The sequence below is a fragment of the Mirounga angustirostris genome, unplaced genomic scaffold, assembly GCF_029215605.1.
Source record: "Mirounga angustirostris isolate CCGP_5_RB_7025 unplaced genomic scaffold, mMirAng1.0.hap1 SCAF_12, whole genome shotgun sequence".
NCBI classification, from domain to species: domain Eukaryota; kingdom Metazoa; phylum Chordata; class Mammalia; order Carnivora; family Phocidae; genus Mirounga; species Mirounga angustirostris.
Window position 1 is genome coordinate 48,455,862 of NW_026991720.1, and position 26,566 is coordinate 48,482,427.

The 26,566-nt window shown below is 40.4% G+C and overlaps 1 long non-coding RNA gene across 1 annotated transcript in view; it reads left to right on the forward strand.

Moving 5' to 3' along the window:
• The first annotated feature begins 2,651 nt into the window (after positions 1-2,651).
• Positions 2,652-26,566, forward strand: part of LOC135362187 (uncharacterized) — a 144,818-nt gene continuing 120,903 nt past the window's right edge. Inside the window, exons 1-2 of the long non-coding RNA XR_010406662.1 lie at positions 2,652-3,297; positions 5,404-5,445. This is a non-coding gene — a long non-coding RNA (uncharacterized LOC135362187). The remainder of the gene's footprint in view (positions 3,298-5,403; positions 5,446-26,566) is intronic.

Here is a 26,566-nt window from a genome sequence, read left to right on the forward strand (position 1 = left end):
CCCTGTTTAATCTCAGGTTCACTGAAAGTTCAAGAAGAGATGAATGCAGTGATGGGTCACTTTAGAATGAGTCCCAGCGCTTTATCTGAGCTCTCTGCTAAAGGCAACAATTATAGTTCCATCCCTCTTTGGGAAAGGGGCAACTTTCCTATTATTCTTTTGCTAAACAGTGTTTACTAGAAACTTAAAACACTTTCCTCTCCCTTCCTGGCTTTTTTTTTTTTTTTTTTTTTGGAGGTGGGGAGAGGAGCTTCCAGCTGCCCTTCCCCAGCCTCTCTCCTTCTCTAGCTTTCTGCCAATCCACTAGGTTTCATTTGACTTAAAATAAATTACATTGAATATTTTTAAAATGTTAAATTAGCCTGACAGAAGAGATCCGATTTATTTCAGATGCCAAGAGCTATGAAATGAGGCTCTTCGGGCTGTTAGAGCTTATCTTCCTTGCGAAAGTACAGGGCAAGATTGAATTGAAATCCATTTGCGTTTGAGTAATACCGACAATCAGAGCCCCAATATCCATCTGAGATGACTTTTTAGACAGGAGGTGAGAGGAGGAAGGGGTAATTCGCTCGTGCAAAAGCAAGTACCTCAGGTAGAAAGTCAACTTTAAAATTTTATACTCTCCTAGTGCATAGACTATTGAGATGAGAAAGGAAGACCCAAGGAAGCCAGTTGGGAATGATGGGAGAAGATGCTGGCCACTGAAGCTAATTGCTACAGCTCTTCAGAGGTCAAAGTTCATGTAATCACTGCATAAATGCATACTAAATAGGGATTTATTAAGCTTTTCTGATGGCTGAGCACGTCTGTGGGAAAAAAAAAAAACAACGGTCACTGCTGTTTGTGCTTCTTCCCAAAGAATAATCATTCTAGCAGTAGAAGCTCTTGGAGTCTGGGTCTTTAATTTACTGTTTTGAATGACAGGATACCCTTCTGTTTTTAAAATTTTGAAATCAATGCATGGACAACATCTTAATTTTGGATGGGATTGTAAAATAACTCTCTCACTCTTAGAAATGCTATGATTTTTTTCAATATACACACAAGAATACAAGTTAGTTCGTCCTTATCAGAGAAGCTACTCATTAGATGGCTAACTTTGGTGACCTTCTGCTCCAGATAAGCCTACTTTTGCCTGCATTTCTGATAGCACACAAAAGTTCTGTCTTAGGACTTCTTGTGCCTAGATGATCAAAACTGAAAGGGACCCATGTACCCAACCTCTCATTTTATGAATCAGAAAGATAAGGTGCCCAGAGGTAGACTGATTTGACTTAGTATTATTACCCTTACTTCCTAAATAAAAATCAGGGTAGTTTATATTCTGAGGCCAGTGTACTTCTTGATTCAAAATTCCTGATTTGATTTTGCCCCTTCCCATTTATTCTATGTGATTTGTTTCAGGCTAGATATAGTTCACAGTTTTCCACTTCTGGTTTACTAGCCATCCACTAAGTCCTTGATTTGGAAGCCATCAAGATTACGTGAATCTTTGAAATAACCTTCCAGTTGAATGTTTCTGCCATCTTGCTTGAAGGTTAAAATATTGGGCTGCTTGCTGTTAAAGACAAACGTTCTTAAGATATAAAAATACAACAGGTAAAATTCAACACACATATTTTATTTGTTGTTGTTGTTTTTGAACCTAGACTAGGGAAGAATAAATGAAAGAGGAGTTGCCTGTGCCCAAGTTCAAGCTCCATTAAATTGTCAGTATCAGCTAGAAAGGGCTTAGAGAGCAGCTAAAAAGGGCTTAGAGATGCAAGGAACATTCCAGGAGGGGTCTTAATCCTAAATCTTTTTCTGTGTTTGTTTCTGTTTGGTTTATGACATAGCATAGCCTCCGGAACTGTTCTGGTCCATATTTCTCAGTTTTCTTCACGACTCACTCATGTACCAAATACACATACAATTTAACAAAATTTCCTTGCAACACAACTTTCCACATTTTCCTTCCTTGGTGGGGTCCTACTGATCTCAGCAGAACCTGCTGCCCAAAGGGACACCTATGGCTGTCAGTGGAATCCCCAGCGTTTTAGAGCCTTCAAATGCAGCTAAACTTCGATTGCAGAACAGCAAAGCAAATATCAATCAAGCAATTCTGGTAGAGCCTAGCCTATGAACCTCCCCCCACCCAATCTCAAACCCCAATTACGCCCTGTAAAATAGTCTGGAAAGACTGCATTTTGGGTTTATTGGAAACAAATGAAAAGACCGACGTTTCTTTTTCTCAACATTTCCAGACACAACAAAAATACGTGTCTCCATTTTTTTTTTTAAACAGCCCATTAAATTTTTTTCCTATCCAAAAATGTGGTGGAAAACGTCCAGTCACAAGCCTAATCTATAGAAATCAGATTGTTTTTGCGTTTTCATTTCAGGCTTGGGCGTTCAGGGGAAAAATACGCGACGGCTTGCAACAGAAAAAAAAGCAAAAATTTATTGATTTTTTTTTTTTTTTCTTTTTAAACTGGGATACTTTTTAGGCGCCCTGGCCATTTAAGCCTGCTTCCTTTTGCAAGAAAAATCGCCGCAGAACCACAGCGAGAATGCAGAAAGCCACGATTGAAACGAGCAGGGGCCCTCCTCCCTCCCCGCCAAATATCGGCGATACGGTTCCGGGAATCTGCGCATTCATTCTGAGGAACAAATGAGGTCCTCTCCTCAGGACGCGCCGGGGCAGCTGCCGGAGGCTCGGCTCCGGCGATCGCTCGCGGGGCAGCGCTGCGTCGTCCCGGGCGCCCACGGGAGCTCCTGCCGCGGGGAGAGGCCGTCGGGTCCTCGGCGCCCCGCAGCGCTGGAGCGGGGCCCCGCCACCGAGGAGAAGACGGCTTTTGCCTTCCTTAGCTTCCCGCCTCCTCTCTCCGAACTCTTCGGCAAACGCCGCCGCTCCCTTCCCGTCCCGCGCGGGCCCCACGCAGCGCGGGGCGGAAGCAGCATCCGGGCCCTTGGCGGGTGTGCGGGCGGCGCGGCGCGGCCGGCCTGGGGCCTGCGCGCTTCCCGGCCGCGGCGGGGGGCGGGCTGGCTGTGAAGCGAGCGTGGGTCGGGGCACCTTGCGGGAGGCTGCGAAGAGCCCCGCTTTGTCTCGGGGGGCCACTAGGCCTCCCGTTCCCTCGTTCTTTCCCCGCCAGCATCGCCTTGCTTCCAGGTGCTCCGGGACGCGGCCGGAGCTGAGAGGTGCGGCCTCAGATGCCTCAGGCGGCGGCCTGACTCCTCCTGGTGGGGGGCTCCGGGCTTCCATTCCCAAGAGCCCTGGATGAGGGACCGAACATCTCTTCCCCAGGAGGGGAAACCCAGGTCGGAAGCCTAGTCCCCCTAGTTCATCTTTTAAGATGTGAAAGCGGGAGGGAGATTTTACATCCTGCTGGCTTCCTCCTCCCAGCTATTTCCAAAATATATTTAATTGAGCAACATACTCATTCTCCTTCTAGTTCAAGTTAGATGTTTTGAAGGGTCGAGGTGGGGATTGCAGGAGTGATGAGAAGTTTCTAAACACTGATGTTCCTAGAGCGACTAGTGCTTCTCTAGTCAAGGGAACTCCTTGCTTCTCAAATGTCCTCTCCTTTCAGTTGCAGAGTCAAACGGCGCCTTGCCGCCTCAAGTCTCACTTCTTTCTAGAAAGTTTCCCGCCCTGCTTCCCACTCTTTGAGCTGAGCCCCTCGTCAGAACACCTTTTACACAGCAAGCTTTGTTCCGCAGCACCTAACTGGGATTGTGAACTAGACTATCCATTTGTGTTGGTCTTGGCTCCCCAAATGGATCTTTTTTTTTTTTTTTTTTAAGATTTTATTTATTTATTTGACAGAGACACAGCAAGAGAGGGAACACAAGCAGGGAGAGTGGGAGAGGGAGAAGCAGGCTTCCCGCGGAGCAGGGAGCCCGATGTGGGGCTCGATCCCAGGACCCTGGGACCATGACCTGAGCCGAAGGCAGACGCTTAAGAACTGAGCCACCCAGGCGCCCCATCCCCAATGGATCTTAAGCTTCCTGAGGGCAGGGCCCTCGACGACTTCCGGCAACCTGAAGAGCCGGTCCCTTTAGAAAGAGCTCTGGACAGGAATTCAGGACACCTGTGTTCAGTCTTTCCTCATTCACAGTATGGGTTCGGGCAGAACTCTTAACCTTTCTATACTTTCAGATCCTTAAGTTATAAAATAAGGTGATTGTTCTTATTGGCTTTTAAGTAATTCTCTAAAATTTATGTGGTTTTTCAGTATCCTGAAAATCTGGTATTTATTTAGGTTTACTCTGAGCCAAACCCTATGTCAAATACTATACATACATTAACTCATTTAATTCTTACTCAGCCCCAAGAAAGAGATATTTTTATTATTTTGATTTTACAGCTAAGGAAATGGAGGGGTCCAAGATGTTAAGTAACTTGTCTACTGAATCCAGAGCCCAGACTCTTTCTTATCCACTGAACTATAGTGCTTCTCCACAGGGCCAACCACATACATCCTTTACAGAGAGTTATCAGGCTATCTTTGTTTGACCCGGGCACTATAGTGGGTAATTGCTCATTGGTAAAGAATTAGAGAGCTGGAGAAACTGATTTTAATATCAGGCATGTATGCAAACTGTAGCTACACATTCTTGGGAAGATAAGAAAATGACAAATACTTGAATGAAAACAAAGCTAAAGAGAGAGATCAAATTTCACAATAAGTCAATGAGAAGACTAATTTAACAATAAGAGACTTTTTTTCATATCTGACACTGATTAAGAGAACAATTTGCAGGGAGAAGAAAGGCACCTTTTATACTCACAAGTTATGTCTGTGACATGCCTAACATGTGGATGAAAATGGAAATATTCGATATGAAATACAGATGTTTTGTCTCTATGAAAGCTAGCATCCACAGGATTGGAAACATTTGAATACACGATATTCCATCTCTCAGTTTTCATTTGGTCATTTTATATACTGCAAATCCAGTCACAATTCACATTTGAGGAAAAAGAGAAAAATTTACCTTCACTCAGAGTTTACAACTTAGCACCTCCTGGGGCACCCGGCTGGCTCAGAGGAGCATGGGACTCTTGATCTCGGGGTGGTGAGTTCAAGCCCCACGTTGGGTGTAGAGATTATTTAAGTAAATAAAACTTAAAAACAACTTAGCATTTCTTGACTGAGAATAATCAGAGGAATCAGGTTCAACAACTTGAAGGAATATATTATGAGGCCTAAAGAGAGCCAGTTTTTAAAAGCCAATTATTCCTAGTACTCTTATTACAGGAAGTGAGATTGAGTTGTATGGAGAAGAACATACTTTTCTCCTTCCTACTTTACTAACTTTCATAAGTGAACAAGGACTTGCCATTATTACAAACATTATAATGTTACTAATATTATTTAGTTATAGAATCACAGATCATCTAATCTGGTCTTTCTATTACAGGTGAAGAAACTGAGGCCCAGAGAGGTGCTAGCAGCAATAGTGGTAAGAAAAAATATTTGCTTATATCTTTAATATGCACTTAAGTGGATATTAAAAATGGCAGGCAAAATTAATCTCAGGATAGATATATTAATAACATCAATAATTAATTACTATATTAAGTATAGTAATCATAGTAATTAATTACACTAATAATTAAATACTGAAGATCTAAATGTTACTAAGAATAGGCAGATTTGAATAACTAGATATATGGCCAGAGGGGTTCTTCCTTCCTACTTACCTACATGAATCCTACAGAAAGGGTGGTTGTGCACATCCCTCTTATCCCATGGTTAAAGAGAAACGGGATGACCCATTTTATTTCTTCCATTTCAGAAATTATTTGTATGGTTTGACAGATGAGGCAGAGACAAAATCAAGAAGAAAACCAAGCTTCTTAATTGTCCTGACCAAGCCACTCAGATAGCATGTTAGCTCCCTGGTTCCTGCCTGATTCAGGCACCTTGGAACTTGAGGGCATCCTGGCTACACTGATATGTTCCCTATGGACCCTAAGGACTTAATTTGCAATTCATTATGTATATAAAAAATAATACCTCTACTAGAGAGATCCAGACTTTACCAAGTTGTGACAACTTATTTTGTATGTTAACATTTATTGATAGCTTTCTTTGTACCAGATGTTGAGCTAGGAGTCTTAGTGAATGATCTCAGTTTTTCTTCACGGTAGCCTTATGATGTGGGTTTTATTATCCCTATTTACAGATGGAGAAACTGAGGCTTAGGGAAGTTCTATAAGTTTCTCACCATTACATAATGAGTGGTTAATAAAGTTAAATTTGCAGCCTCTTACAGTTAATCCTCATGTGTTGGAACTTCATATCTTAAGAATGTGAGATAAAATTTTTTCCATTTCAAGCTAAAAAATAAAATGGGAGAGTGACATAATTCAGACTAACCTTAAATTTAACTTCAGCTTTAAAATGTTTGTATTTTCGGTGTTAGGGAATTTCTCACTGTGAGTCAGAGAAGGCCACATCATTGCTTTCTTGGAAGAGCCATCTGTTTTAGCACAGCCCTAGTGAAGGTGCTAGAGACGGCAGTATCGGGTCTAGTGCTTCGGCAGTTGGCACCATCAGGGTTCGGGGCAGAGGCAGCTGTCTCGCCTAAGCTTTCCATTGCTAAGCTTTCCATTGCTCTCGCCTGACTTTCAGTCTTCCTAGCAATTTTCTGAGCTACCTGTATGTTCCTGTTCCAGTTAAATCACCAATAGTCAGTTTCTGTTGCTTACAACTAAGAATCCTGATTCATGTGCCATGTGGTATACCAAATGACGGTGCTTTGAAATCTCTTTTCTTAAAAGACTTTATTTCTAAGTAGTCTCCGCTTCCAGTGTGGGGCTCGAACCCACAGCCCTGAGATCAAGAGTCACATACTCTACCAACTGAGGCAGCCAGGTGCCCCAAGGTGCTTTGAAATTTTTTAAGGCCAGTGGGCTGTTGTAGGAGGGAAGCTGGACTCTAATGTGGAAAGTATCTATATATGTAAGATGGGCCAGATAGCAGCTTCTTCAAATTCTATTTTCTCTTCTTCCCCAACTCTGGGCTCTTTTTTTTTTTTTTTTTTTAAGTTTTACTTATTTAAGTAATCTCTACACCCAATGTGGGGCTCGAACTCCTGACCCCAAGATCAGAAGTCACATACTCCTCTGACTAAGCCAGCCAGGCACCCCTGGGCTCTTTTAATGCACATCCTTTTTGCTTTGTTAAACCCAAACAAATATATTGGGGTGCCTGGCTGGCTTAGTCAGAGTCCGTTAAGTGCCCAACTCTTGATTTTGGCTCAGGTCATGATCTCAGGGTTGTGAGATCAGGGGCCCCACATCTGGCTCCTGACTCAGTGCTCCACAGGGGATCTGCTTGAGAGTCTCTGCCCCTCCCCCCTTAAAATAAATAAATAAATCTTTAAAAAATAAAAACCCTGAACAAATGTATTTAAAAAGCCAAAGATGGCCCTGTGCCCAATAAGAAAATGCAAATTATCTAATTGAGTTGTAGAACACAGCTTATTTTCTGTTTTATTTCACAGCTTTCCTATCTTATCATCTTGAGTAGTTATTCTTCTGAAGCTGACGCTTTATGTACAACAGGGGCTGACACTTGTTGATAACTTACATAGTGCAAGGCACTATGCTAAGCACTCTTGTGGATTAGCTGCTTTCAATCCTCTACACTATGAGGTGTAGGTAGGTACTATTAGAAGAGGAAACTAAGAGGAGAGGTCACTCAGAAAATGGCAAGGCTCACTCTTAAACCTAGCAGTCTGGCTTCTGAGCACTCATTCTTCAAAACATTGTATATACTCTTCCCCCAAAGTCATTTGACTGGTCCAACTTTGCTTTTTCTTACCTTTCCTCTTTCTCATTTTCTCTCTCTCCCTAGTTTTTTCTTTCTTAACTGAGGATGACTTGAAAGCATCCAGTCCAGTCCTTAATTGAGCTCTGTAACTGTGTGAGGGGACTGATTCCATATCTATCAGCTGCAGATGCCCTTGAGAGGCACCTATAGGTTTACTCTTCTGGCCCTACAAATTCCTTCTGGCTTCACCTTTTCCTGACCTCCACTATCCCTCTTCCCCCTCCCCTCCACATGGAACTTCTGTCTCATGACTTTGCTCCTTCGTTAGTTAAGACATTTATTCAGGGATGATGTAAAATTTTAGAGAGAGAAGGTACCACCCCTTTTCAAGGAGTTTATAAAGTATTATGAAGCATATAACCTATTACCTAATTTTTGTTATATTACATTATGTATTAATATTTTTATTATAATTTAGTTAGGCATTTAAGCTTTTAGGATTTTATTATGAAAGTCCTATAGAATGGGGGCACCTGGATGGCTCAGTTGGAAGAGCATGGGACTCTGGATCTCAGGGTCGTGAGTTTGAGCCCCACATTGGGTGTAGAGATTACTTAAAATAAATAAATAATTTTTTTTAAAAAGTCCTACAGAACAACTGAAGGTGACACTTCTTTCCCTCCAAAATGTGTAACTTGAGAATAAGTCTTTAGTTCTGGTTGGGGCAGTGATGAATGTATGATTTGGGTCGAATGCTAAGGTTTTATGATGACATTTGCTGGAGAAGACAAGGTGTCTGGTAAATCTTAACATAAACTATGTGCCCCCAGTTTGACTGTGAAAGGCAAGGGAATGGAAAGAGAAGAGAATAAGAATTATAGGAACTTGGCGCTTTTCAAGTATTTGTGAGTCAAAAAGGCTGAAAAAGGAGGATAAGATAGAGGGAAATGACCCTGGGGAGACCGTATTCTTAGGACAAAAGGAATCTAATTTTGGGTAAATTCTGCAGATGGAGTCTAAGGATGCTACCAAGTCAGACAGAGTTCTTATGGTTTCAAGGTGATCAGTTTTTCTAGATCCAGTGTTGGAATATGTGAGAGGTGAAGAAATTAAAAAAACAATACAAAACATACAGACAAACAAAAAACCCCAACTATGGTTTAGTTTTAGAAAGGAAAACAGAGTTAGGAACTACTGTAAAAGCAAAGATAACTTACCCATAATTTAATATGTCTGTGCAATTATACATGTACATGCATATATATCTCTTTAGGAAGAGCCTTTCCTTCTGATGCCACACTGCTCAGCTTGTTCATCTGCCTTCTTGAAATCCCTCCAAAGAACCATACTCTTTCTTCCCCAGGGAGTTTGAGACCTGGGATGAATCCCCCCTCTCCATTTTTTCCTAAGACCTTGAGGCCTTAGCTAAATGATGCTTCCTCAGAGAGGCCTTAACTTCCTACCCTCTTTGTTTCCTTTACACATGTACCACAGTTTGCAAATGTAGTTTTATATTTTTTGTCTCTCCTTCTCAACCTATATCTTGAGAGCTTTTCTGTCTATTCAATACTCCGCCCCTCCATACAGTTCCTGTTAGTAACTGCTAAATAGACATTGAATCAATGTTTATATTAATGAGGGTCTGGCTAGGCTGGTATAACAAAGAAATCTAAAAATACAGTGGCTTACGGGCACCTACTTGGCTCAGTCACTTAAGCATCCAACTCTTGATTTCGGTTCAGGTCATGATCTCAGGGTTGTGAGATCCACCTGGGGCTCCACGTTGGGCACGGAACCTGCTTAAGATTCTCTCTCCCTCTCCCACCCGCCCCTGCTCACTCTCTCTCTCTCTAAAAAAAAATAATAAAATATATACAATAACTTAAATATGGCTGAAGGTTAAATCTCTTGTATGTAAAATTTCAGAGGAAGGTGAGAGCCCAGACTGGTGGGGTGCCTTAGCACCACAAGGTCATTCCCAATCTGAGTTTCTTCTACTGCGCTGCTCTAGTATTCCTTAGGTCTTGCCTGCATGGTCAAATCTGGGCCACCTCCACATTCTCATTCTGTTTGTAGGAAGAGTATAGAATGAAAGTGGAGGGCAAGCAATTTCCTATAAAGCAAGTGACTTGTAAGTAGCACACCTCACTTCCATTCACATTCGTTGTGATAAACTTAGTCAGATGGACACACCTACTTGTAAATAATACCAGCAAATGCAGTCTCTGGGCGGGTAGCCATGAGCTGTCTAAAATGGAAGAAGGAGAGAATGAGAATTGGGGATTAACTAACCATCTGCCCTATTGTTGGGTCAATGCTTGTTGAAAGAATGAATATTCATTCTTATATTATCAGAGGTCGGAAAAACATAGGGGTTTGAGGGCTCTGTTTTAGAACTTCAAAAAATAGGGATGTGATAAAAAAATATTAGACACTGACTAAGATAGCATCAAATATGCTCAATGACACAACCTGTTCACCTGCAAATTTGGGGGCAAGGAAGGGTTAAGGATCAAGAAATTGAGCAAAGCATGTGCAGGGCAGCTCTGGGTATTGTGAGTACATACCTGGCTTTGTTAGAATTTGGATATAAAATCTCTGCCTTCAGCAAGCTTCCAGAAACAAGCCCTTAGCTAATAAGTCTAGCTTCCCTCCAATCCTCCCCTGGCAGGGAAGAAGCTATTTTGAGGCAAAGACATTACTTGACTACTTACCGTTTCTCTTTGTTATCCTAAATTTGACACTAACAAAGGCTTTAAAATTTTAGGCCAAAAACAGCGAAACCAAATAGTAACTATTTTAAAGGATGTGGATAAAAATTATTTTCCACTGGTATATCCTGATACAAAAATACCATTTTAATGAGTGTAGGCTGAGTATGGAATTGTATGACAATGCTTTGCACCTGCCCTCCCCTCTGAGGAGCTGAGGGCATCTTGGCAAGGCTTATCATCAGCTGGCCTGACCACATCAGGGCAGATGAGAGCTGGTGGCCCAGCTGCTGCCACAGCCCGAGTTGTCGTCATGTCTGTGGTTGCAGGAGACACTGGGCTTGGCATTAGTCCCTCCTTCCTTAAATTCCCTCAGCACAAAAAAGCTAACCATTCCCCTCCGATCTCCCCTTATATTTGGCCAAAAGATGAGGAAACCCATTTTGCCCCTCTCTCTGCCCTTTGCCCTGTCAAACTCCGTGAGCTGAGCTCATGGGTCTGTCCTCTGTGAAACCTGCTACAAGGAAAGTGAATTCCTGCTCTGCTGTCCTCCCTTAGCATTTTCTACTTGTCAGAGCACTTAGCACTTTTGGAGCTGAAATTCTTCTGGTGGTGCCTCTTCTTTGTAAATTTCTCCAGGATAGTCACCATATCTTAATCATTGATTCTCTCTGCCTTGTATGATACCTGGCACATGGTAGGCAGTTGATAAATGTTTGTTGAATGTGTGAGTGAGTGAGTGAGTGAGGGGACAATTCTTTGGGTTCTTTTAGCTTCTCAGCTGTTCTAATATGCTCATGATTCCCAAGGCTTAGGAACATAAAGTGTGATTCCAAGTACTTCCAAAATGTTGTGGGTTTTTTGTTTTTTGTTTTACTTGCTTACTGATGTTAAATCGAAGTTCAAAATTCTTTAATGGAGAATTGATCTTTCATTATGGAATGAGGTGTAAAATGGTTTAAATGTAAATGTTGTTTGAATTATCATACTGACTAAAGCTCAATGAAACTAAAGGGTAACCCAGCAGTCAATCAGAAAGTGTAAATAACTGATACTTTGAGTCTTTTTTGTTTTGACAGGGGGGTGGAGGTCAGAAAAAAGTTGGCGCTTGGGTCTTAGTGGGGGTGGAAGAGGATGGGAGGTCAAAGGGTCATGTAGGTAGAAACAGAATAGAAAGGGGAACTAGGGGCCATTGATTTAGCACTTCCTCGATGTCTCCATTTTAGGGAGAAGTATGGTGCAATGTGCTCATGTTTGCAGTTTTGTGAGAACGGTGTTGGGAACTTTATGGCGCACAAACACTGCTGTATAGGATTTGTTATGATTTGGTGTTTATGCATGTGTGCACTTAAAAAAAGTTGACTTTGTTGCAGAGGATCTACATTTTCAGAAGAGTTAATTAAGGGTTATATAACCCAGACTGTACCCTAAAATATCTCTGCTGGTAGTAGAATAGTTTGGGTACATTGCATGACTGACTAGTTGATATTGGAGATGGGCCTGGACAGGAAAGGTTAGAAGTTATGCCAAGATTTGATTTTGAGTTGGAGCCTGGAACAGGGCGGACTGCCCTAATCTATGTTTCATGTTATCAGAGGATCTCTGATACCTCAGATTTTACAGATAGAGCTGCTTAAATAGCTCAAGGCACTTTTCAAACTTCCAGTTAGTTCTCTCGGTACCTTTGGAAGCAGAGAGCAAATATGTGCAAACAGAGGTCCAGTGCTACACAATTGGTTTAAAATTTGCTGTTGGTGCAATGCCAAATTATCAGTTTGACTTTTTTAAAAAAAATCTTCCTTGAACTGGAATTGAGCTAGAGTACTAGAGTATTAGTTTGTGAGTCAGATGCCCTAGGTTTGTTTCTGGCTCCACTTTGAGTAGCTATGTAATGTATCACAGATCACTTCTCCTCTCTGGGTGGAGATGAGACTCTATATACCTTAGGGTTCATTCCAGACCTAAGGCATTCTGTGTTAGTACTCCATTGCAAAAAATTAGAGCATTTGGCATAGCAAACCAGTAGCACAGTTTCGACTGGAACCCATGTCTTAAAACCCATTTAACCTCTACTTTTGTTTTACTTTTTAAACTTTTTAAATTGAAATATAGCATACACATGGTAAGTGCATAAAGTGCACTAACCTTAAGTAAACAGATTGCTGAGTATTTTTTTTTTTTTAAGATTTTATTTATTTATTTGAGAGAGAGAATGAGATAGAGACAGAGAGAGCATGAGACGGGGGAGCGTCAGAGGGGGAAGCAGACTTCCTGCTGAGCAGGGAGCCTGATGCGGGACTCGATCCCGGGACTCCAGGATCATGACCTGAGCTGAAGGCAGTCGCTTAACCAACTGAGCCACCCAGGTGCCCGCTGAGTATTTTTAAAGTAGGTATCAAGTTGTAATTTAGCTATCACAGGATTCAGCCTTTTTAAATACATAGTTCAACGAGTTTTGGTAATTGTATATTATCATGTAACACCACCAAAATCGAGCTATAGATGATTTCTATCATGCCAAAAAATTCTGTTGTGGCCCCTTATAGTCAATCCCCTCCTACCCCAAGCTCCTGGCAACCACTGATCTGTTTTCTATCCCTATAGTTTTGCCTTTTCCAAAGTGTCATGTAAATGAAATTGTACCATATGTAGACTTTTAAGTCTGACTTTTTTCCCATAATCTTTTCAAGATTCATCACATACCCATATAATTGCTACCTAGATCAAGATATAGTGCTTTTCTGGCACCCAAAATGTTCTCTCATGTCCTTTTCCAGTCAATAAACTCCTCCCACTCTTCAAACCTCTACCATTGTATTAGTCTTATCTATTTTGTGTTTCAGATAAATAGAATCATACAGTAGGTACTATATGGCTTTTTCCTCTTCATGTAATACCTGTAAGATTCCTTCATGTAATAGCTAGTAATAATAGTTTGTTCTTTTAAAAAAATCATTGTGTGGCATTCCACTGTATGAATATACACATTTCATTTATCCATTCTACTGATAGAATTTGGGTTGTTTCTAATATTTGACTATTTTGAGTGAAGCTGTCATGAACATTCTTACTGATGTCTTTTGACAACATTCTTCTGAAAATATGCATTCATATCTCTTGGGTATATTCCTAAGAATGGAATTGCTGGATTATAGACAAGGCATATGTTTAATACATGCCGCCCAATGGTTTTTTGAAGTGGTTGTACCAATTTATCCTCTCACTGTATGAGAGTTTTAGTTACCCCACAGCCTTGTCAATACTTGGTATTACCAGTCATGTTTTAACCTCTCTGGACAGTTGTAGAGTTACCACTATTTTTTTCCCCACTTTTTTTTTATTGTGGTAAAATACACATACATAAAATTTATTATCATAACAATTTATAAGTGTACAGTTCAGTGGTATTAAATACATTCATAACATTGTGCAACCATCACCACCATCCATCTCTAGAATTCTTCATTTTGTAAAACTGAAACTCTATACCTCTTAAACAGTAAGTCCCCTTTCCCCTCTTTCTTCCAGCCTCTGGCAACCACCATTCTACTTTCTGTCTCTATGAATTTGACTATCCTAAGTACCTCATATAAGTAGAATCATACAGTAGTTGTTTTTTTGTGATTGGCTTATTTCACTTAGTTAGCATAATGCCCTCAAGGTTTATCCATGTTGTAGCAAGGTTGCAGAATTTCCTTCCTTTTTAAGGCTAAAAAATATTCACATCTTGCTTATCCGCTCATTCAATAGCAGACACTTGGGTTCCTTCCATGTTTTAACTATTATCAATAATGTTGCTACGAACATGGGTGTACAACTATCTCTTTGAGACCCTACTTTCACTTCTTTTGGGTAAATACTTAGAAGTGGGTTTGCTGGATCATATGGTAATTCTATTTTTAATTTTTTGAGGAACCACCATACTGGTTTTCGCAATGGCTGTACCATTTTATATTCCTACCAATAGCATACAAAGGTTCCAATTTCTCCATATCCTGCCAACATTTGTTATTTTCTGCGTTTTTTTGATAGTAGCCACCCTAATGGGTATGCGGTGATATCCCATTGTAGTTTTGATTTGCATTTCCCTGATGCTTCGTGATATTCAGCATCTTTTCATGTGCTTATTGGCCATTTGTATATCTTTTTTGGAGAAATGTCTATTCAAGTCCTTTGCCTATTTTTAAACTGGGCTATTTTGTTGTTGTTGTTGTTGTTGTTGTTGTTGAGTGTTAAGAGTTCTCTCTATATTCTGGATATTAATAAACACTACTTTTATTTATTTATCTATTTATTTATTTTAACGATTTTATTTATTTATTTGACAGAGAGAGACACAGTGAGAGAGGGAACACAAGCAGGGGGAGTGGGAGAGGGAGAAGTAGGCTTCCTGCCGAGCAGGGAGCCTGATGCGGGGCTCAATCCCAGGACCCTGGGATCATGACTTGAGCTGAAGGCAGATGCTTAACGACTGAGCCACCCAGGGGCCTCTAAACACTACTTTTAAATAGAGTAAAATTGCATGTGCAACACCAAAACCAATAGTGCAATTCAGAGTTGTGGAAAATCAGGAGTGATTAGTGACAAGACAACCACCAGGGGCAAATAGTGGTAGAGCCACCTTTTGTTACTGAAAAGACCCAAGTGAAAAAAAAATGTATCATATCTATCTCACTAAGAAATAGTGGTGGTGGTGGTGGGGAGCCTTTCCTCCCTGATTCAGTTACCTCACCTCCCCTTTAATATTTATTTAATTCCAGTTTCCCTAGAAGGAAATATCTAGGGGGTTGGTTGGTAAGGAACCCCTACTTTGGCCTTATCAAAAGAAATAGGTGAGTTTATCCCTCTTCGTTTGAGATGGACTTTGGAAGCCAGTATCAAACCTCCAATGAAATCTGGGTAATAAATATTCAAGAACCGCAAGGTAGTTAGTTGCAGAGAATCCACGAATGGGGTGTGGGTCTGTGTGTGTCTAGAGCAAAAATAGGCTTCATATTTGCAAAGATAGTAGTTTCCAAGAAACACAGTGAGGCTAAAGCATTCATTTAGGATTCAGCTGTTATTCTTGATGTTGATAGCACTAGGCAGGTTTGAGTTGGTGGGCTATGGGTGGGCCTTGCAATGTGGTTGTTCATCTGATAACATGCCTGTGAAAATACAGCTAAAACTGTCAGATTTTTTTGTACTCTATACCTAATGTAGACTGTATAATGGAGTTTTATGTGTATCTAAGAATCACTATGCATTTTAGAATATTTCTGGCCACTCTACAAATACATGAATCAGATTAAAGAATAGTCAGTCAGACTTGAATTAAATATATATTCCCATAATGGTGATTATCTTTTTTTCTTGGCTTGACATTATTATAGCAAGCTAAAATAATAGGAGATAAGTAGCTATTATAAATGAACCATTAAAAGCAACAGTGAGCCAAAGTTATCATTGATCTCTCCCTGTCTCTTACTTTATAAAAACTAATGTAGTGAATTGCCTTGGAGTTACCTACTTAATAATAAATCTGTTGTGTCAGGGCGGTGACCTGATGTTCTTTTACTCATAATTTATAGTCTATTGATTTAATCCTCTGAATATCTCACCTTATTTGTATAGCATAAAACCATTTCTTAATTGAAAGACAAAGGAAGCTTGGATGAAACCACATGGCAGAATATTTTTATTTAAGATTTCTACTTGATCAATAGCCAAATAAATATGAACTTATTTTCAGTGACAGTTTCAAGTTTAAAAGACGAAAAAAGGAGATGCTTTGATTCTTCACCTATGTGGGTAATCGATTTATAGATGTATTTAGAAATTTAGATTTTTTTTCCAGGGGCAGGAGAGGGAGGCTTCTGGAAACATTTTAAGGAGATACTAACTTCTTTTTTTAGTGAGTCATAAACAAGAATGTAGAAAATGAACTCAAGTAGCAGACAGTTTAATGTGACTACATAAAACATTGATGTTGTGTTGCTAAAGCTCTTCCCTCAACTTGTAGAAGAGAAAGCCAGCACTTTATGGTCGTCCAGCCAATAACTGGCCCCTTTCCATTTCACTCCACACACCGGGATGCCGGCTGCCACACCACCACTCTCTCACTTGAATGGAACTAACTGCCGACTTCCTCTTACTGACAGTTTTAGATTTCTGGCAATGAGTATTACCATAACCCTGCCATACCTCCTGTCCATCTGCACAGATTTTGAGCTTACTGTCCTGTTCCTGAGCTTTTTTTTCACTTGTCTCAAGCAAAAGTGTAATGAGTACCATCAAATATCACTGAGAAAAGCTGAAGAAATAGCAAATGTAATAGAGATGAAACACAGGATTAATTTGGCAGAAGGTTTTCTCTATTTTTGTCCACTTGCTTACTTATATATTTGCTTATTTTTCTTTAGATGTCATAGATCTTACCCAGGTAAGCTAAAAAAAAAATGACCATGCATCATTGTCATGTCACCAGCATAACTCAGCTTAGAAGAAAGCAATTTGAGGATGGCTATCCTATTACCATGCTTTATTTTTTCTTCACCTAATGCAGGTAGCTATAGAGAATATGGAAGAGTACCTTAACATTCACCCCTTAAAGAGAAAGCAGTGATTTTTTATGGTGCTTGTAATTCATGCCATCAATTTTATCTGTGGTAGGTCCATGTCAAAATCAGAGTAATTAAATGGAATGGCAGTCCTGTTAAATGTGTTCATGCCATTGCATTGGCAATAAAGCATGTGCAAATTTACAATTAAGGCTTGTCTTTCTCCTTAGCCATAGAGAATTGCGACAAACATTAAGTTGCACGGGCATAGGGATCCAAAAGGGTATTCATCAGAATAAAAACACCAGGTGGATAGTCTCAGGATTATAATATCTTCTTATGCAATTACTTTTTTTCACTGCATATTTTTCACTGAATAATAATTACTTTTGCACTGAGAAAAGGCAGGATCAGCTAGTTTCAACTTGTTTTATTACAACTCCCCTTTTCAAAATTTGCAAGGCAGCATAGAGCCATAACTGTTTATTCAGATAAAAGTATATTTGTTCCAGTTCTTAGCTTTCAAAGGGTGACAGACTGTTTCAAATACAGCACACTGAGCTTTTAATACAGTCAGTTTGGTGCTACACAACACACCATTAAGATGCTTATGGATGGTGTGGTTAATTTCCTAACCTATCACTAGGAATCATCAATATAACAGAGATAAAGGAGTTTCGAAACCCAGCCCAAGTAGTGAATTGACAGCCATCTTTAACCACCCTGACCTAAGAATGACCCTGAGCTCTGCGGGCTGCAGAGTTCGATATGTTGCAGAGCGCAGGAATCAGATATCTAACAGGCCTAGAGGCCCTCACTGTGTGGCAACTGCAAAATCACTTGCAAGGTCTGATATACAGATAGGTGACAAGCAGTGATGCCAACTCCATGCTCTTTCAACAAAATAGACAGAATTATGCATGTTTAATGTTCATTACAGCTGCTCCCTCCTTTGTAGGCTTGTTAAGATTCATAAAAGAACCATTATCAAGTTTTTATATTATTTAAAATATTCTAATTTGACCATGCAGGTCTACACATACTGGTACTATGTGTATACACATTTTGCACGTGCACTCATCAAGAATTAATTTTATAGCAATGGAACAATATATTCTAAAGGACTTAAAATCACCCATGGCGTTTTATGATAAAATGTACCCTTTGTTTTGTTTTTGGTAGCTCTTTATCCCTAAGTCTTGCTTACATTTTAAATTTCTTGCTTAAATCTTTATAACTTGGTCAGTAATGATAGTTTTGGGGGAATCACACATACAGAGCTGCAGAATATGGATTTAGGCTCATTGCCATGCTCCCTTGTTACAGATATGCTATGTGAAACAGTTATTGAAATAAAGCCCAGTTGTTAATAAGGGGATAGACATTTGGAGGAGCTAAGGAATAGGAATGCAGGCTACCTCACCAGCTTTCGGTGACTACAGTGGAGAGTTTCTCTTTCGTAACACTTCTTTTCCTAGGATTCTAATGAATGAAAAGTGGATACACTCAGCTTTTAAAAAAGATGTAAATTAAATTATTTGTGTTATTAGCATATGCAGAATGACTAAAATGTTTACCTATCAATCAGGGAAAATGCAGCTGGGATGATATCTATACAATTTCCTCCACCTGTAAAATGCACTTAAAAAATTCTTCGCAAACAATAAATAAACGTAATAATCTTCTGTTTCTCTGAACCCTCTCCGATTTTCAGTTTTTCAAAGACCACCGCAGCTTGCAAGTAAATCCGGCATTTGGAATTTGCCAGAATCACTTTGGAAGTTCCCGGGGCAGCACCACAGGAACTGCACTCACAGGTCTTTGTGGGGTCTGTGACCCTGAGGCAGTGACAAACACAAGAGCAGAGCTGGAGCTCCCACCCTGACCTCCATTGCCTGGGACTGGGGTGGGAGTGGGGAGCCCTCTGCCTCCTAATTGCAGTGCTGAAAAATAGTAGAAGTTTTGAATCAAATCTTCACAAATACCAAATTTTAGCTGACACCACCTCCCCTCCAGGGTCATTACAAGATGCCAAATTCAACTGCTGCATTTACTCTCAGGCCCATGCTTTTCCCAGGATGGCATTTCATGGTTATTATTCCTTGCTGTGTTTTTAATGAGAGAAACAGGTAGTGATGTGCATACTCTAATTGGTAATGCTTTCTAATAATATTGTAATCTGGGTTTATATAATAGTTCTGTGAAAAGTGTGGAGGGATCTATGGCTCAGGGAAGAGTATTACTTCCCTGGTTCTGTGACAAATGAGGATTTTAATCTGATTCATAACCTTTTACAAACAGCTCCATCTTGACCAGAGTACTGTATTTGGTGACCTATGCAATTTATTAATGTTTCACACTGGGCCTAAGTGCCTACAATGGAGAAATGACAACAAGTGAGTACTGGTGACCTCATTAACTTGGCTAATACCGTTAAACGGATGGCTTGGCATTATGGAAGTTTGCCCCATGGAAACCCTTCTACCTGAGGACAAAGATAGTCAGACGCCATCTTGCTGTTGGCTGCTGCAGAGATTTATATGTTTCAGCCGCTCTGCTCATTTGCATACACCCCAATGCTGTTTATTTTCTAAGGACTATCTTTTGTGCCCAGATGACACCTCTCTGTAAATGGGATTCATCTTTGGCTTGACTTGTTTTTTTTTTTTTTTTTAAAGATTTTATTTATTTGAGAGAGAGAGAGACAGCGAGAGAGCGAAAGAGAGCATGAGTAGGGAGGAGAAGGAGAAGCAGGCTCCCTGCTGAGCAAGGAGCCCAATGCGGGGCTTGGTCCCAGGATCCTGGGATCATGACCTAGGCCGAAGGCAGCGGCTTAACCGACTGAGCCACCCAGGCGCCCCTGGCTTGACTTGTTTAGCATCACAAATTTTTAATGCTTTAGGAAGTAGAATGTTTCATGGTTCAGTTTCAGGAAGCAGAGACCATCCTAGCTCTTTTAAGAAGAGATTTAAATATAGAGAATTTTGTCCTTATACGATCAGAGTTGTGAACTCAGTGCTGGGTCTACAGAAGTGACTCCCAGAACTGTACTGCTGAACTAGCCTGAAATTTTAGTTGCTACTTGATCAGGAAGGTGGGAAATTAGGAGGCTGTCATGGAACAGCAGAATTCAAAAGCTCACCTCAATAGCCTCACAAAACTGGTGACTGGACGCCGGAACCTAACTGCAGAAAAATCTACTATCTCATTTCGCAGCCCTACTTGCCAGCAGCAAGAGAAAGAACAACAGGGCGATTCCTCCCACCTCCTTTGCACCTTCCAGATCTGCAGGTGACTGCATCTACTTCGTGGGTCCTAATCCCAGAATTCTTGCTGCAAGGGAATGTAGGGAACTACGGGGTTTTTTTGTTTGTTTGTTTGTTTTTAGCTTTCTAGTCTCTGCAGTACTGAAAGGCACACTCGGGAAGTTGCAGTGGATGCTGATTGCTGATTTACCATTTCCATCTCATAGCCTAAATAAGCAAAAATGTGTCACAGCATAGGAAATCCTTGGGTTCTCTTTCTCTTCCGGATGCCCTTTGGTTTTCATTTAGACAAGTGAATTTTTTCCACAAAAGTAAAAAAAATAATGATGATTCCACATTATTTTTTTATGGTTTGTCTGAAATAGCTTGGCAACTTCATAGCCCTTTCCCAGGTTTTGATTGAAGATGTACTAACCTGGGTCTCAGAGATTCCCCGTCTTCTTCTATCTTGTGTTCCAACCAGTTGCTCCTGATCTCTCCTTTGGCTCCCGCTTGTTTTTGTCTCACTCTGTGCCCATTCCCCTCACATTATTGTTTGGTGGGATGGGGTTTTTTGGCCTCAGCTTTCTTTCTGGAAGCTGTTGTTGGGATCTTCCTTGTTCTAGGCTCAGGGGCCAGAGGAAGCCTTAAGCAAATGCCCATCTCTTACCCCAGGTTGGGTGTGTCATTTGGACCCCCAATCATCCAGGAGGGAGTTAGGCCAGTAACAGTTATGTACTGAAATGCTCTTAAATTTTTTTGTTATAAAAATCTCAAACAGAGCCAAATAGGTCACTGAGTAAATAGAAACATTTAGGGACTGTATTTATTTCCTATTGCTGAGCTACCCTGACCTTGCTGGAATTGGCACCTAGCACAGTCACAGAGTAGGTATGTAATATTGGTTGAATTAATCATGGAATTTGATGGCCACGATGCCACATTTTTAGAACTCATTTGTATATTTTGGTAAGTAAGAATTATGCCTTAAGTTCACGCATCTTCCTTTGGAGTGTAGACTTTACAAAGTGCTATGCTGTCAAGCCATCTGGTTATACAGTGTGGCTTAATTACAAAAGGGGGCAATTACACTATGTGTTAGTTAGAGCTCTTCAGGTAACTTCTTGACTCACAACTGAAAGGCCAGGGGCATCTGGTCAGAGCTCACAAGATGTTATCAGAACCTGTCTTCCTTCCTTCCTTTTTTTTTTTTTTAATTTTTAAGAATTTTTTAGAAAGATTTTCATTTATTTGAGAGAGCGAGCACATGCACTAGCAGGGGCAGCGACAGACAAAGGGAGAGGGAGAAGCAGGCTCCCTGCTGAACACGGAACCAGTTGTGGGACTCGATCCCAGGACCCTGGGACCATGATCTGAGCCAAAGGCAGGCGCTTCACCGACTGAGCCACCCAGGCACCTCGAACCTGTCTTCCTTTCACCTTCAGTGGGTATATGGCTACTTTCTGCTGTATTCAATTCATTGTCAAGCTATAGAAGATAGCTTCAAGCAACTACAAGAACACATCAACCCAGTTACAAAACCAGTGGCAAAAAGAATTCACTTTCCCAAAGCACAGAGAGAAGTCTAAGACCTTAACCTCCTTAGCCAGGATTGGCCTGATTTAGGTCATATGCCTATGTAGGAGCCAATCAGTGGCTGGGGGAATGGGATGCTCTGATTGATTTAGTCTTGGGCTTAAACTCTATTCGCAAATCCAGAGATAGAATCTGCTTCTTCAGAATGGGGGCTGGCGTGCATCCCTACATGGGAATTCAGGAGTTGTTATCCCCGGAAGCAGAGTAGATGTCAGAGAGCAGAAAGCAACACATGTCCACCACAAGCAGAAAGCAAGCTACCTGTATCAAGAAGATACTATGTCCCCAGAAGCTTAAGAGAGATGAAATCAAGAGCCATCCTGAAATTTCTGGCTTTTTGTCAGTTTTCTGGGCCACAGGTCCATTTGATAATCTGAAAGCATTTTTTTTCCCCCATAGAACATATGAAATAAAAACTGAGAGCCAGCTTTAAGGATGTGAGTCTAGAGTTGAACTGAGATGGATGGACCATGATGGAATGCACCCTGCAGTTCTCAAGAATAATTCAGGACTCTGGGCACTATTGTCTGGATTTCTGTTTTTAATTTGAAATTGTTTTTGCAATAATGTAACACTTAAAAAGAAAAAAAAAAACCCTCAAGCATACACAAATGTAGACAGATGGTATAATGACCCCCCCATTTACTCACTACCCAAATTAAATTGCTAGATAGATTTTTGTCATTTTCTTCATCTATCATCTTTTGCCTCCTTTGCCGAAATATTCTAAGGCATATCTCAAATATCATGCCATGTTACCCCTACATTTCTCAGTATGAAATGTTTTTTTAAAAAATAGCCTTTATTTACTACAACTGGGAATGAGTCAGTCAGAAACCCAAATATTCTGGGGCATTGGGAGCTTAAACTCCTTTCTCCTATTAAACTCCTTTCTCCTAAAACATAGATGTCAAATTCACCTGTGACTCAGTACGAGGCCTACTAAGTATTCACCATACTGAAAAGATTGCATCATTCCAGACAATATGAAAGGAATTAAAAAGATAGGTGTGTTCTACGCCTACATGGACAGAACTTTGGCTGATTTCCTACTGTAGCAGTTCAGACATTTGTAAGGTACCATGGCTGCCAGGTAGGTGGATCTGATCATCTTTAACAGTTGTCCTTTTATTAGGGACTTAAGGTTTTCTTCTTTGAGATTTCAACATGATTGTTTTCTTTTCTGGAAATTGGTCTCTTTAAAAAACTACTATAAAATGAGTGTGAAGCTCAAAGTTTATTTTAATGTTATTAATACTATCTTGGGTTTCAATATAGACACCCCAATCTGGCTAGCTTGAGACACTTTTTTTTTTTTTTAAAGATTTTACTTATTCATTTGAAAGAGAGAGAGAGAGAGAGTGAGTGAGAGGGAGAGGGAAAGAGAATCTGAAGCAGACTCCACACTGAGTGCAGAGCCCAACATGGGGCTTGATCCACAACCCCGAAACCATGACCTGAACTGAAACCAAGAGTTGGGTGCTTAAATGACTGAGCTGCTTGGGCGCCCCTTGAGACTTTTTTTTTTTTTTTTTAGATTTTATTTATTTATTGGACAGAGAGAGAGAGAGAGAGCGCGCGAACACATAAGCAGGGGGAGTGGCAGGCAGAGGGAGAGGGAGAAGCAGGCTCCCTGCTGAGCAGAGTCCGACATTGGGCTTGATCCCAAGACCCTGGGATCGTGACCTGGGCTGAAGGCAGATGCTTAACCGACTGAGCCACCCAGGTGCCCTGAGACATTGTCTTATATAAAGTTTGATATGCAGGGATAATCGAGTTCTAAAAGAAACTTGTGGTTAGAATTTTTTTTTTTTTAAGATTTTATTTATTTATTTGACAGAGAGACACAGCGAGAGAGGGAACACAAGCAGGGGGAGTGGGAGAGGGAGAAGCAGGCCTCCTGCTGAGCAGGGAGCCCGATGTGGAGCTCGATCCCAGGACCCTGGGATCATGACTTGAGCCGAAGGCAGATGCTTAATGACTGAGCCACCCAGGCGCCCTAGAATTTTTACATTAAAAAATTCGATTGGGATTGTTGTCAGGGAAATTATGAATCAAAGTTTAGATATGTGGTTTAGCAGTATCTCTTTAAGTAAAATATCTGGTATGTTTTTACAAAGTTTCCTGTGAACCTTGTTCCTGAACCTATAATCCAGAAGGTCTCCTGAGCCTTTGATCTCTGGCAGCATTGCCATTCCTATTGATCTAGGTGAAACAAGGCAGGGGTGGAAAGAGCATCTGGAAATAGCTGTTGATTTATTTATTTGACACATATTTATGGAGTTTCTGTTATGTGCTGGGCACTGTGCGAGGTACTATGGATAAATTAAAGAAGAAATGACAAGGACCTTGGTTACAAGGTGTTTATAGTCTACTGGAGGTAAGACCTTTACACAAAGTAGAACATAAAGTATCATAAAATGAATATGGGAATTCTAAAGAGGAAAAGAGTTGTTCCTTTTAAATTCTGGGATCTGAGACAGCTGCATGGAAAGATGGCAGATGAAATGAGCTGGAGAGTATATTTTGAATTTGGACATGCAGACATGGTCAGGAAAGAAATTAATGGCTCCACAGACTATTCCAAATCATTGTGTCTTGTACAGAAGAGCCTTAGAGACTGCTGCCATCATCCTTCAGGTGTGCAAACAAACGGTATCACTGTTTGTCACTGTATGTCTTATGTATTGCTTACGTATTGTGTACAAGATATTTATTACTAATTGTAGAAGGGACACTTGTCAAATATTCCAGTGCTATACCTTATCAGTATTCTGTGAATCTGTTGTAGCTTTGCTTCTGTAACCCCTCTAGGATTTGGGGATAAATAGGGAGCAAGCTGTTGCTTCCATCAGTCTTCAATGTGAAATAACTTTAATTCATAAACCTTGAACCCCATCCCCATATGTAAAATCACAAAAAGTATAAATAAAAGGGGATAAAATGTAATAAATAGCAATGATTACGTTCTGTTTTACCTCCTTAAGTCTCTCTTGAATCTGTTTTTCCTCATGTTCACTATCCAATTCGTAGGTTGATAGTTCTCACTTAGGACTCCCTGCCTTTACCTCTGTGCTCTTCCATTCCAGTCTCCATCCTGCAGAGTGAAATTTCCACAGCTCCAATATGAGAATATTTCTTCTTGCTTAGGAACCCTTCAATGACACTGCATTGCTCCTAGGGTAAAATTTGAATTTCATTGCATCAACCAAGGCCCTCCATAATCATTTGATCAGGATTGAGGTGTGTGATCCAAGAGTATCTAAATGTAATATAAGCAACCGAAAAAAAAAAAAGTTGAATGTTATGTTACAGGTAGTAAAATAGATATCACATTTACTCTTGAATATATCTCGTTTGATATTTTTCTTATCCTGTGTCTTACATGAGCCATTTAACTGAACCTTACTTTATGGAATAGATAGAATCTTTTCTCTATAAAATTTATTTCTGAATTTTCAGTGTTTTCCACACTAAATTTCTTTACAGAATTAGAAATTGATCCTTCCATAAGGTCTATTGACCTTAAAATAAAAAAAAATTAAACTTTCAAACATCTTATGTTGAAAGGAAATGAAATTAACTTAGTTTTAATATATAAGTTTATATATATTTAATATATATAAACATATATAAATTATAAATATATGGTAATCTATATAATATATATTTAATACATAAATTTACAGCAGTTAGGGTGTTTTCTAGTCTTAAGACAATGAAATAAAGGTCATTCTAGAAAGATGCCAGTGACTTGATTGAATATAATGCAACGGAATGAATAATCATAGTTTATCAATCCCAAATCTCAATAAGCTACATCAAGGTGGTATGTGATTTTCACATTCTGTTTCTTGGTACCTTTAAAAATTGCTGACATTAGGAAACACAGGCTGATCTGGACGAAAGAGGGAGTAAGTTACAGAAAAAAAGCCAGTGCAATGATTTAAAATCAACAATGGGGCTGCCTGGGTGACTCAGTCGGTTAAGCACCTGCCTTTGACTCAGGTCATGATCCCAGGACCCTGGGATCAAGCCCCGCATCGGGCTCCCTGCTCAGTGGGGAGCCTGCTTCTCCCTCTCCCTCTGCCCCTTGCTGTCTCTCGAATCTCTCTCTCTCTAATCAAGAAGATCTTAAAAAAAAACCCAAACCAACAATGACTTTAAAAATGGGACAGTGCAGGGGCGCCTAGGTGGCTCAGTTGGTTGAGTGACTTTTGGTTTCAGTTCAGGTTGTGATCTTGAGGTCGTGAATTCGCGCCCCACATCAGGCTCCGTGCTCTCTTGGAGTGGAGTCTGCTTGGGATTCTCTTTCCTTCTTCTTCTTCTTCTTTTATTTATTTATTTATTTATTTATTTATTTATTTATTTATTTATTTATTTATTTATTTATTTATTTGAGAGAGAATGAGAGAGAGAGCACATGAGAGTGGGGAGGGTCAGAGGGAGAAGCAGACTCCCTGCCGAGCAGGGAGCCCGATGAGGGACTCGATCCCGGGACTCCAGGATCATGACCTGAGCCGAAGACAGTCGCTTAACCGACTGAGCCACCCAGGCGCCCTCTTTCCTTCTTCTTTTGTCCCTCCCCACCACTCTCTCTCTCTCTCTCTCTAAAAAATAAAGAAACAAATCTTTAAAAAAAAATGGGACAGTGCTTTTATTGATACTCAAAGGGAAATTAAGTGATAAGAAAGTGACATCAAAAAGATGTT